Here is an 11,742-nt window from a genome sequence, read left to right on the forward strand (position 1 = left end):
GCTAAGCTGCTTTTGAGCACTGTTCGCCCCGAGGTTTCGGAAGAAAGGAGAGACCAAATCGGTGAGGCCATTCAATGAAAGTAGCGAGACCTACTCGGGGATAGGCAGCATCACTTATCTCGAATAGTCATCCGTCTCATTCAACCTTCTTCATTGAGGCGGTCTTCATACGACCAATATAGGATTGAGGCAGCTATAGCTATCCCAATAGCGAGAGGGGATGAATAATACTGGGAGAGGTTTCGGAATCTCATGATCTCTCCTGGAAGAAAATGATCAATGAGCCCTTTGTTCATTGACTTCTTCATTGAGGCGGGGAAGAAGGAGCTAAGCCCTTTAGTTTGGGTGCGGCTGTCTAACTGAAAGCTCAGTAGTCAGGGAATTGGATAGGGCCAGCTGATAAGGAGAGAGTCCCACGGAGCTATCCCTTTTGGCTCGTCGACAGAGTTCTAGATCTTAAGGAAATTCTGACTTCTTTCATTCTAAGTTGACCTCATGCCAGCGGCGGGACCGTATCGCAGTCTCGGAAGTCGGAAGAGAGGTATCAGTCTTGACCAAATACTGACTAAAGAGGATGGATGCCCGGGTAGATCTATCTTGAGCTCTCCCGGATTGACCTGATTGGAAGCCTCAAAGATAGGATGGAGTACGCAGGTAGAATAGGACTGATTTCAGAGGGAGTTTCTTATAGAATCAGAGTGAGAATCACTATCTTCAAGGGAAAAGGAGACAGACTTCCACTTCGCATGAGAAAGAAGAAGTGCAGTTTCAGTTGCGGGTAGAAGGAGTTTGAGAATCTCTCTTCTGAAGAGGGGAATGGCGAAGGAGCATAGATAGAAAGGACAGGCTTTACCGACTGAGTTCAGGGTAGAACGACCGGGATCGCTATCCCAAGAGGAGTGAGATCAGTACTATTCTCTGAGTCTTGGGCCTAGTGCTTAGAAGTAGCTCTGTAGTCAGGCTAGGGGCGAAAGATAAGACAAAGATCGGGGGCAAGAAGAAAGAGGGGGCGAGGAAGCTACTCGACTTAAGAGGGGCGAGGCCAGAGCGAAAGAGAAGCCGCTCGAGGCGGAATCATCCCTTTCGTTAAGCAAGTCCACCAGTTTCGGCAGAGGTTGCCAAGAAGCAAGAAGTTTCATCCATCTCAATGAAACTACCACGTACCGGTATCGGTTAGAAGACGAGAGAGTAGACGAGGCTAGATATAGGCTCGACCCTATCATCTCGGAAGAAAGGGAAGAGAAAGAGGAAGAAAGTAGCTTTACCCCTTTTGCAGCTTGACGAGGTAGAGTAGAGGACTGGAGAGGATAGGTTTGAATATCTCTTTTCTACTTAGTTTCGGAGGTAATTTCTGAGATTTTCAGGGTGAGCATCGAGGATTAGTCAAGAGTCAAGCAATAACTGTTCTCATTCTCAGTTTCCATAGGACTAGCCTTTGAGTTCCATGAATGAGTCCTCCGGACGGGTCCTCCAGACCTCAAAGATCCTAAGGGAGCGCTTTGACTTCAAAAAGTCTGAGATACTCTGCGGTGCGGATCGGGGGGAAGCTTATGCCTTAGAATGACCGAGTCTCATTCAGTAGGGGAGAAATACCCGCTTTCATCTCTTTTCATAAGATTTGACGATGCAAGAAGAAGAAATCTCAGCTCTCCCGGCCATCTCATTCCCCGGAATAACTACGAAAGGGAATCGAGGAATTCTCTGTAGCATTCTCAGACGCCAAGTCTCCCGGATTCCACTCTCTACCATTCCTTTCTCCGGCCGGGATTCTTATTCATATGAAAGCGATGAGGCTCTTCTCTATAGGGAAAACTCATGAAAGCGATTCAGACCTTTCTTCCTTTCTTTCAAACTACTCCGGTCCGAATTTCATTAAAGAAGCTTGCTTTTCTTTGACTTTCAAATTCCTCCTCGCAATATTCTACGTCTTCTCAAAATAGTAGGTTTAGTGGAATCGCAAAAAATCAGTCTTTAAGGGACATCTTGAGACCAGGAAATAAAGAGATGGTCAAGAGAGATTTGATCGAACTACGACTGATCTTTCTTCCACAGCGACTTATGCAAGAGCTACTGCAAAAGCAAGAAAAAGAGATCCCTCAACGGAAAGTCAATGAACAAGGCCTCTGACGGGCAGTCGATCGCTACCCCCTTTACCCTAGTTCCGATCTGGGTCGTATTCATGTAATTCAGACTAAGCCTTTCTCAAAATCCTATCTATTTGCCTTGGAAAGAGAGATAGCTGCCTCTCCTAAAGAAAGCCTATCAACCAAGTCAGAAAGATCAAGCCTAGGCTCAAAAAAAACAAAGGCTCGACTGAAAGGAGAGATCTAGCATATGAACTTTTTATGGGTCCGGAGGTCTTCATAGTCCTCACTGCTTGAATTTAGTCGAGGGTCAAATCCCTCAATAAAGAAAGTCACTAATAGGACGGAGGACAGATGGTAGAAGAAAAAAGTTGCACTCCTTAACTGAAACTGAAAAAGGAGATAAGTCCTCGCAACCCTTGTTCATTGATGAAGATGAATATGGATTTCTGAAGGTCCGTCCGAAGGTTATGAAATAAGGAGACTGAAAGGTGCGAAGCAGCCATAAAGCTACGAAGGGACAGGTGAGAAGACGAAGCCCTCAAGAAAAAATCAGGACTTATCCCTTATTAGGAGCGCAAGGAAGTTCATAGTTCATAAAGGGTGAAAAGAGTATTTCAGAAGAAAGTCTCTCATTCACGAGAAAAGCAAAATTCACTCGATTTTCATCAGTGACCAAAAAAGAAATTGAGAAATGTCAGGGCAAAGTCAAAGACTTTCTTCGCGGAGTGGGAATCGCTAGGCTTTCTTCTATTAATTGCATTTTGGTCTGACTTGGAAGACTCTTTTTCAAAGATAAAAAGGGCAGACTTTGCTCTATCTAGAAGCTTAAGAAAAAGGATCGAACCCCATTTTCTTAAAAAACTATGAATTGACTGTGAGAGAGATAAAGAAGATCTTTCAGACCGAATGCTCGGACCCAGTGGCGCTTTCAGTCCTTCTTCTTCTTTCTGTCTCGGATGCCTCATCTCGGGAACAGGGTCGAGCCTAACCTACGTCACTCAATTTCTGAGAATAGTATTGAATAGTAAAGTCAATCATCAAAAACCTAGGTCTTCAATAATCAGCCTACGGACTCAAATAAGGGGTCAGACCTCCTTCTCCGCCGGCTGGGTAGAAAGAAGAAATCGATAAAGAGAAATCATCCAATTCGCGCGTAAGGAATGCATACCCTCTCAAGCAAGCGGATGAGACATCCTTCCACTAATCCACACAGGAAGAAGAAGAGGAGCCTCGAGCCTAAGCCGTCGATCCTTCTTGCCGGACCAAGTCTCTTCTTTTTCTCATGTGAATGAATGTGAGAAATGGACTATTTTGAAGAATTGGCAGGTAGGCTTTCTCTCCTTTCAGTCGAGACCTTGTCTTTTAGTTAGCATGAACTAGCCTTTCAAGTCTTCAGAGCTGAGCTCCTCCTTCACTCTTGGATCTAGGTTCTGATCAGAATAGTAGTACTGATTCGGAAAGATCTCATAAGAAAAGACCTTTCTTTGGTGGCCGGAAACCAGGTAGCTAGACTGAAGAGGCGAGGGGTCAAGGCTCGAGCACCTCATTCATCTTCAGTAGTCGCGGGGAATCAGAATCGAGGAGAGAAGCCCATAGTATTTAATAGGATTTCGAAAGAATAAATACGAAAGAAATCATCAGTCATAATTGAGGGGTTTATCAAGCCCGAATTGCGCTGCGAAAGTGCTCAAGATTATTTCAATATATATGAAACTATTCCTTTATCAAGCTCGAATATGAATTAGAAGTTTCTAAAGCTCTTCTAAACCTCAAAATCAGACGAAAGACTTTCTTAGGCAAGAATAACTCTCTTCTTCTTCTTTTCAGAAGAGCTTTCTTATCGCATCAAAAAAGAAGCTTGCTTTTCTTGTGAAATGAGAAATTCATGGATAGGGAGGGCTGATTATTACTTTCTTCTTTCGCACCCCTGAAATCTGATTATATCTGCAGAAGACTTAGAAGAGAATAAGAGCTTGATATACCCCTTGAAAAGAGAAGGACTTATATATTACTTTCGCCCCACTCGCCGCGGGGAATCTTTCTTTCTTGTCCGATGCCTCATCTATTCTCGGTCTCACCTTTCTCTTCTTATGGTGGGAGTTTGTCCCATAACTCTAATTATAGGATGAGTCTGATCAATCCGTAGAGTGAGTTCATCCCTTCCATTTATTATACTCCTTCTGAATATACAAGAAAAAGAATAATAGAAAATTTTTTCTCTCTTCCTAAATTAGATAAGTGCCCGCAGTGCTTAGAATCTCGGATCGAGAACTTGAAGAAAGAGACCAGGCGCGAACGGGGTCTGGTCTTGAGGGTTCAAAGGAGATCATCTATTTCTCTCAAAGAACTCTGAAATCAAGGTGCGAAGCAGGGGCAAAGAATTTGCGAAGGAGCGGTGAAAGCAGAAAATCGTCCATCCCATGAAAAGAAGGGATAGCACAGATGGGACACATCCCACCCTGGATTCAAAGCTTGGTAAATGAAAGAAATGAAAGAAGGTCGAAAGATCGACGACAGCGGGCTCTGCAGCAACCGAGACTGAATTCCCCTAAAAACCAGTTCTCTTCTGCTACAGCCGCAGCTAAACCTGAAAGAACTTCTGCGACAGCCGATCCGCGGACTCTTTCGCTTTCAGTTTCAGTGGTCTTCTTTCTCTGAGTATGATCTCTTTATAGCCTCTTAATAGAACTATTTCCGATTCCGAATCTAATCTGATAGATGAAATACTCATACTTAGGGTGCGTCGCTCCCATAGGACAGGACGCCGAACCGGTACAGAGGCTCCACACGGAAGCAAAGAAGCTGATCGCCAGAAGAGGAGAAAGAGGAGACCGACCGTGGGGTTGAGGCATCCATGCGCGGAAGTGGAAGTTCTGAGCTTGGTAAGCTCTGAAATGAGCTATGAGGCCTAACCTACTATTTGGGAAGAATTGCATTTTGATGCCTCCGCATATCCATTTTGCACCCAAATTTCAGCCTCAATGAAAAAAATCTTCGTTCTAATTCATTAATATGGATTTCTTTCGTTGCACTCCTATTAATATTATAATACAGTCGTTTCGCCTCAAATTCTTTGACCCTCTCCTTCCTTATTTTGAGAGCTATTGAATAATACCACTCCTATTAATATTATAATAGAGTCGTTTCGCCTTCTTTATTCATCTTTGACCCTCTCCTCTCCTTACAGTCGACTTTCTTCGAACCTTATTATTTGGAGAGCTTCAAATAAAGGGCTCCTTCTTTTATGATAATACAGTCGTTTCGCTTTCTTTATTCATCTTTGACCCTCTCTCCTCTCCTTATCAGTCGAGTTTCTTCGAACCTTCCTTATTTGGAGAGCTATGTTCATAATACCACTCCTCAAAATATTTGAAATCAGTCGTTTCGCTTTCTTTATTCATCTTTGACCCTCTCCTCTCCTTATCAGTCGAGTTTCTTCGAACCGCCCCGTGGGAGTCGAGCTATTTCATAACCTTCGGACGGACCCTGAATTTCATCCATATTCATCTGAAAGGTGCGAAGCAGCTCGACTAAGAAAAAGAAAAGGAGCGAAGGTACTCGTAGTTTCAGATATAGGAGAGGTGAGAAGAATGATCGAAGAATTTGAGTCCTTATCCTTAACTTAATAAGGCTCAAAGGAGCGCAAGTGAAGAAGGAGTTGAGAAAGCTTTCCCGGCAGTAGGGGCACACCCGCGAATTTGCTTGACTTTAGTTTCTTTTAGTAAAACGGAATGAACTCCACTAAGGGAAAAGCTTAAACAAGAAAAGCCCCACTGGAAGAATGAAGGATAAGCTTTTCAAGTCAGACTAGAGAAAGAGGAAGAAATGAAAGAAAGTATATCTCATTCTCATATTCTACCAGACCGAGACCGCGTAGTGCTTTCTTTAGCTTCTATTTCTTCTTGTCTTTGACTATGAATCTAATAGTCGACGATACGATTAATAACTAGTCAATTTCAAAGAACCGCCTCAATGAAGAAGGTTCAAAGAATATTGAGTTTCCTTAGTTCCATCTTTCACGACTGACTAGCCCTAGCCGCTTGCATTCACTCTTTCTATAGACCGACGAGTGAACGAGGGGAAGCAGGGGACCGTATCCAGTGGGCGGAGGCCTAGTGGCGGCTAGCTCTTGTTCGCATGCAAGTCAGCTCGACCTAGAAGCTTCGTTATGAGGGTATTTAGATCATCAGAGTTGCGCGGAATCGGAATTCATAGGTTTCCGCATGAGAGGAGTTAGACCAGCTGGGCAGGTTAGAATACCCTTTGCGAGGGGGAATCGGGATAGAGGTCGCCCATGCTTGCTTTCTGATCTTAGGCTCTTTCATGCCTTAAGGCGAGGCTGATTTTCGTCCTGGGATTCTAATTAGAGAGTAAGCTGCCTCCCGGAATTAGACCGCTGCTTTAGTCTGCTCTTTCATACGAAAGGGAATGATGACTTTCTCGAGAAACCTCCGCCCAAAGAGTGAAATAAAAGGAAGAAAGTGAATATGGATCAAAATCAGTCCAGAGGTCTCGAAATTCAAGACCTTCGGACGTAAAGACTGAAAGGAGAGAGGTTCGGGTAGAAAAAAAAAGACAGACCGTAATAGGAAGTTTGAATGAGATCTTTCCAAACTAGTACTAAAAAAGGGAACTGAAATAGGTCTTCTTTCCCTTTCATGAGTCAGTAACTTCAGTTAGTAGGGGACCAGGGACCATTCCCGGTCCGTCCTAGCTTAATTTCCCATGAGATGTTTCGGAATAAAGGCTGGATGAATGATCAGCGACTGCCCATTTTGATGATGAGGAAATCCTATTATCAATCTGACTATCGGAGTGCCGCGTAGTGGTTCAAGAGTCTTCCAAAGATTACTATCTCCGCGGTGACCGAGACAGAAAGATTCATTCTATCTTGAATAGGTCTTGTGAGTAAAGGATAGGAATCTGTCTTCTTGAGACTCCTACGGAGGGATCGAAAGGGTAAAGCTGCTCTCCTGTAAGGGAGAGGGGTAGAATAGGATCGACTGTCAAGTATCGGTTATGAAATAGACTGAGTTTACTAGTTATGAGGGCATTGAATGAATAACTAAGAGTTTTCAGTTTCATAGGAATAAGTACTCCAGAAGAAAGGAGAGAAGACCGGCGAGAGAATGAGATCTTTTCTTCTTTCATTTTTTTCATTCTTAAGAGAAGTTGAATCTTCCACATTATAGGAAGAAGTCTCGGCAGAGGAATTAAGGGAATGAGGAAGCGAGACCGCGTAGGAGGAACAGGGGTTGAAGAAAAGCTATCACAACTCTCCTATTAAGGTAAGGGTTCTGACAGAAGATATTTTGAAATAGGAATGAGAGTATGAGAAGAAGAAGAGGTGGGATCAGCCCTTGTTCATTCAGGCGGGGGAGGAATTTGATGAGTAGGGAAGAGGAAGCAAGAAGAAAGCGAAGCCATAGGATCGGGAGAGGAGCATAGGAGGAAGGGCAAGAAGACAAGAGGCAGAACAGAAGAAAGCGAGGCCGCTCCACTGAGCCCACGTAGCGGTTGGGAGTGGGTCTCATTATGAGTCTTGCTGACTCATTATGGTATTCCCAAAATGAGAGACTGAAAGCTCTTAGTAGGGGAGAGTTTCCTAAGCGAGATCAATCGTTCCGGATCGAAAGAGAAAGACTAAGCTCGCTCTCTCTTTGTGGAACTGCTTCCCGCAACTGAATGAATATGGTAGAATGAACAAGTCCGACGGACGGGAATAACTACTTGAAAGGTAATTCTCAGTTGCAAGGGTCATAATAAGCGGAAGACTGAAAGGGATTTGACTGAAACCCATGCAAACTCTTTTGATGAATGAAGGAAGGAATTGAACAAAGGAAGGGGGAGGCTATCATATCGACTCTGAAGATAGGGATGAGGAAATAGGCTGGCTCTCCCATAAAGGATCGGAATCAAGGTTTTTTATGATTGACGAGATTCTGAAAGTAGTGCGAAAGAATTTATATAATAAGCAGTCGCAAGCTCTGCTCATGAAATAAGAGGAGAAGATAGAGTGAAGCCGAGTCCTCTTCATCATCCTACTTCCAATTCTTTTTCTTCTCTTTCTCTATCTTTTCTTCTTATTCATACTATACTACTAATACTCATTTACATTTAGTAGGTCCTTAATCGTCGGGCTCCTCTCCTATATCTGAAACTACGAGTACCTTCGCTCTGAAACCTTATCAGTCGACTTTCTTCGAACCTCCTTCTTAGTCTCGCTCCTCTCCTTCCTAACCTCAGTCGAGTGGCTTCGCTCCTCTCCTATATTTTTTTTCGTAGAGTACCTTCGCTCTGAACCTTCCTAACCTCAGTCGAGTGGCTTCGCTCCTGTCCTTCTACGCTTGATTCTGCTTCGCTCCTTCACAGTCGCTTCGCTTCGCGCCTTACGGAGCCTCTTCCTACGTACACGTACGGGCGATCTCTGGCTTGAGGCTAGTCCTTTCTAGTTCTGATGATAGGATTGATGATGATAGTTCTTCTTTCTCTGAATAAGGAAAATTCCTCCTCGACTGGGACTTCTTCCATTCGGTCTGGTTGGAACCTTTTTCAATCCTACCTCCTTGTAAGGGAAAGCCTATGACAGCCTAATCTCTTCTTTCTTCTTGCTTGAAGCAGAATTCCAAGTCTGACTACTGGGAAAGCATATTCTATCCTATTATTAGATAACACAGTATGATAACCTTTTGACCCTCGTCTTCTCGGCTTCTAACCTGCACCGATCGGGAGAGCTCTCAAACGGATACGGATGAAAGGGATTCCTCAATTTCTGAGACCCTTGATCTTTCTTATGAGAATAGAATTAATTGCTTGACTAAGCTGCAAGGGCACGGTCTTCAGCCGACCACAGGGGACCCTACATAAGGAAGACTCCGTAGCTAAGGAGGACTGCAAGATCTCTGACTTCCGAGTCCACTAGGGTTAGCTAGCCGTTGAGATCTAATAGTGATAGCTTGACTCATTCAACCTATGAGAACCTCTCTTTCCTTATTCACACCTGTCCGAACGTCTTTCATTTAATGGTTAGCCGCTTCTGTCCGAACGTCTTTCATTTAATAGGCCTTCGCGCTTGAGGGTAGTTCTAACCGACCCACCGCGTAGTGGACTCATTCATCGACTTTCTTCCTCAACTCAGAAAAGAAGAAAAGTTATTCACACACCACCTATTCAAAGAGATAGGTTCATTCCATTCCTAACCCTAATTAATGGGTCAAGCGCGGGTTCGACTGAACTTTCCACGTTCCACTCCTTTTCCCTATTGCCCACGAAAGGTTTGGATTTCAGCTTGATTCATGCTTTCTATTTATATCGCTTCGATCTACTCGGGTAAAGGCGCATGGGGAAGATTCAAGCTTCAGGGTGAGCCCAGGTCTTTCATTATCTTTTAGTTCATGCATAGAAAATGGATTAATAAAGAGGAGGACGAAAAGCAGAATCAATCGGTCGAACCAGTTCCGACTTCTCCAACTTCTCCGCCCCGAGGGTATGGGTATGGTATGGGCGCAGGGGCGCGCGTGAGGGTACTTCAATCACTTTCTCAACCTTCCTTGATAAGTCAATGAACAAAGGCTGCGGAGTCAGATCGGTGTCTTGTTAACGAGACAATTTCGATTCCTTGCTAAAGCGGGACCCAGTTTCAGTAGTGGTTCTAGTTGAGTAAGCAGGAGCTGTGTTTCGGCTCTCTCTTGTTCGTAAGGCCAAGGCAAAGAAAAAATCACTCTATTAAAGGTAAAGGGTCGAAGAAGCTTTGTAGAGTTGTAGAGGCGAAATCTAATATGAGAGTTGAATGAGGGGCAAAGAATTTGCGGGAGTTGAATAACACAAATCTTCGTTGAGAAGGAGTTGAGGCTACGTGGGTGGGCTCAGTCTCGTATTCTAGCTTGCTTCTACAACTCGCTGAAGTTCATACCGCTCCGTGGGTCAATTTCATCGAGCCTTTCAGCTGACCCGACTGAACAATTAAAGAATGAATGTCTTAAGCAAATGATCTGAGATCCAACTCATCCTAGAAAGTTGACCTTTTCTCGGTTCTTGCATTTTTTGACTTTTTAGAATCTTTCTATATAACGAAAATAGAGTTCAAAATCAGGCATTTGACTTTCAAATTCTTTGAACCTCTCTTTATCCGGACCAGAAACTAGAACTAGAATCAAACAATGTTCATTTCTTTGATAGGCTTGATTCTTTCATTGCGTTTTCCCGTCTTTTTTCCTTCTAAATCTGACTTTTTCTCATCTTTCTATTTAACGAAAATAGATAAAAAAATCAGGCATTTGACTTGAAAAAGTTGCTACAAAGTGGTTTGCTCTCCTTATCAGTCGAGCCCTTGCATTTTCTGGGATTCTTGGATTTGAGTCTTCAATCTAGCACAAAGATGAAAATTCCCATTTTGAGCTTCTTTCATTCGAGTTAATGAGTGAATTCTTCTTTTCTTTTCTTGACTTTATCAAGCTTAACTTCTTTCTTCTTATGAGCTTCGCGGAGTGCAAAGAAAGAGCTCCTTCTAAGTCTTAACCTCAAAAATATAGGGGGCTTAAAAAAACAAGGCGGAAGATGAGCGGAGCCAAGTTCGGACTAATGGACGCCATAAGTTTGAGTTCCATGAATGAGTCCCGTACTTTCTCAGTTCCATGAATGAGTCCGACCGGTCGAATTCTATTTGGTGTCCTTTTTTTGACATTCAAGCTATTACCTTGTGGGAGTCGTCATCGACCGCCTTGATTCTGCCTCCTTTTGACTAGTCTTTTAGTGGTCCGAAGGACAGACAGGTTAATATGGATAGTCCTTCTTCGCAAATTCTTTGCGCCTCGATCATTCTTTCTCTCAATTCATTCAGCCGACGGTCCTCCGGAGTCAGAAAGAAGATTTGCACCTGTGGTCCTCCGGCGCAATTCAATATGCGACTTAGCCTTAACCTAATAAATACTGAATAAGACTCATTAATCGAAAGCAGGAAATGAACCTAATAAATACTGAAGAAGACTCCTAACCGTCCGAAGGACTATGAATCAGATCAAAGAAGATTTCGAAAGATGTCAAAAATGGGCAAAAAAAAGATCCATTTTCGAGTACCTCTTAATGTTAATAGAGAAAAAAGCAAGGCCGAGGGCTCGATCTAGCTTTCCGAAACCTCTTCTTTATCTCTTTCTTCAAGAACTTCTCCAGCAACGAGAAGAACTGAAACCTACACAGCCACAGTAAGAAGAAGAGCCTCAGCATCATTTGCTTCCACAAGAACTTCCCTGCCAGCTGAACTTCCTCTCCTCTTCGAGTGGAGTTAGATCGAAGCGCTCTGTCTTCCGCCTGAAATGAATGTATAGGGCTTGGCCGATCCGAAACTGATAATCAAAGAAGAATTACGCTTAAAGAAAGAATGAAAGAAGAAATCTATGAATAAAGGATCATACTTATTCCTATTCAAGCGAAACTGAGACAGATTCCTGGCCGGTCAATCCTTTCCTTTTCCCAACCGCCTCAATGAAGAAGGTGAAAATCAGATTGAATCGCTCGCAATATTCTTTGCGCCTTCTTCTTCCCCTCTCCCCGTAGGTCGAGCAGCAAGGGCTCCCGCGCCCCTGACCTCAAATCAAAGAAAATAGATAGAACTCTTTTCTTTGCTCTTCTAATAATAATGAAACTGTAGGGGACTTCT

The 11,742-nt window shown here is 43.5% G+C and overlaps 1 long non-coding RNA gene across 1 annotated transcript in view; it reads right to left on the reverse strand.

Annotated features, from left to right (window-relative positions):
• Positions 1-10,314, reverse strand: part of LOC127149817 (uncharacterized) — a 51,115-nt gene extending 40,801 nt beyond the window's left edge. The window contains exon 1 of the long non-coding RNA XR_007821523.1: positions 10,206-10,314. This is a non-coding gene — a long non-coding RNA (uncharacterized LOC127149817). The remainder of the gene's footprint in view (positions 1-10,205) is intronic.
• Between the last annotated feature and the right edge of the window lie 1,428 nt (positions 10,315-11,742).

Source organism: Cucumis melo, chromosome 6, assembly GCF_025177605.1.
Source record: "Cucumis melo cultivar AY chromosome 6, USDA_Cmelo_AY_1.0, whole genome shotgun sequence".
Classification (NCBI taxonomy): domain Eukaryota; kingdom Viridiplantae; phylum Streptophyta; class Magnoliopsida; order Cucurbitales; family Cucurbitaceae; genus Cucumis; species Cucumis melo.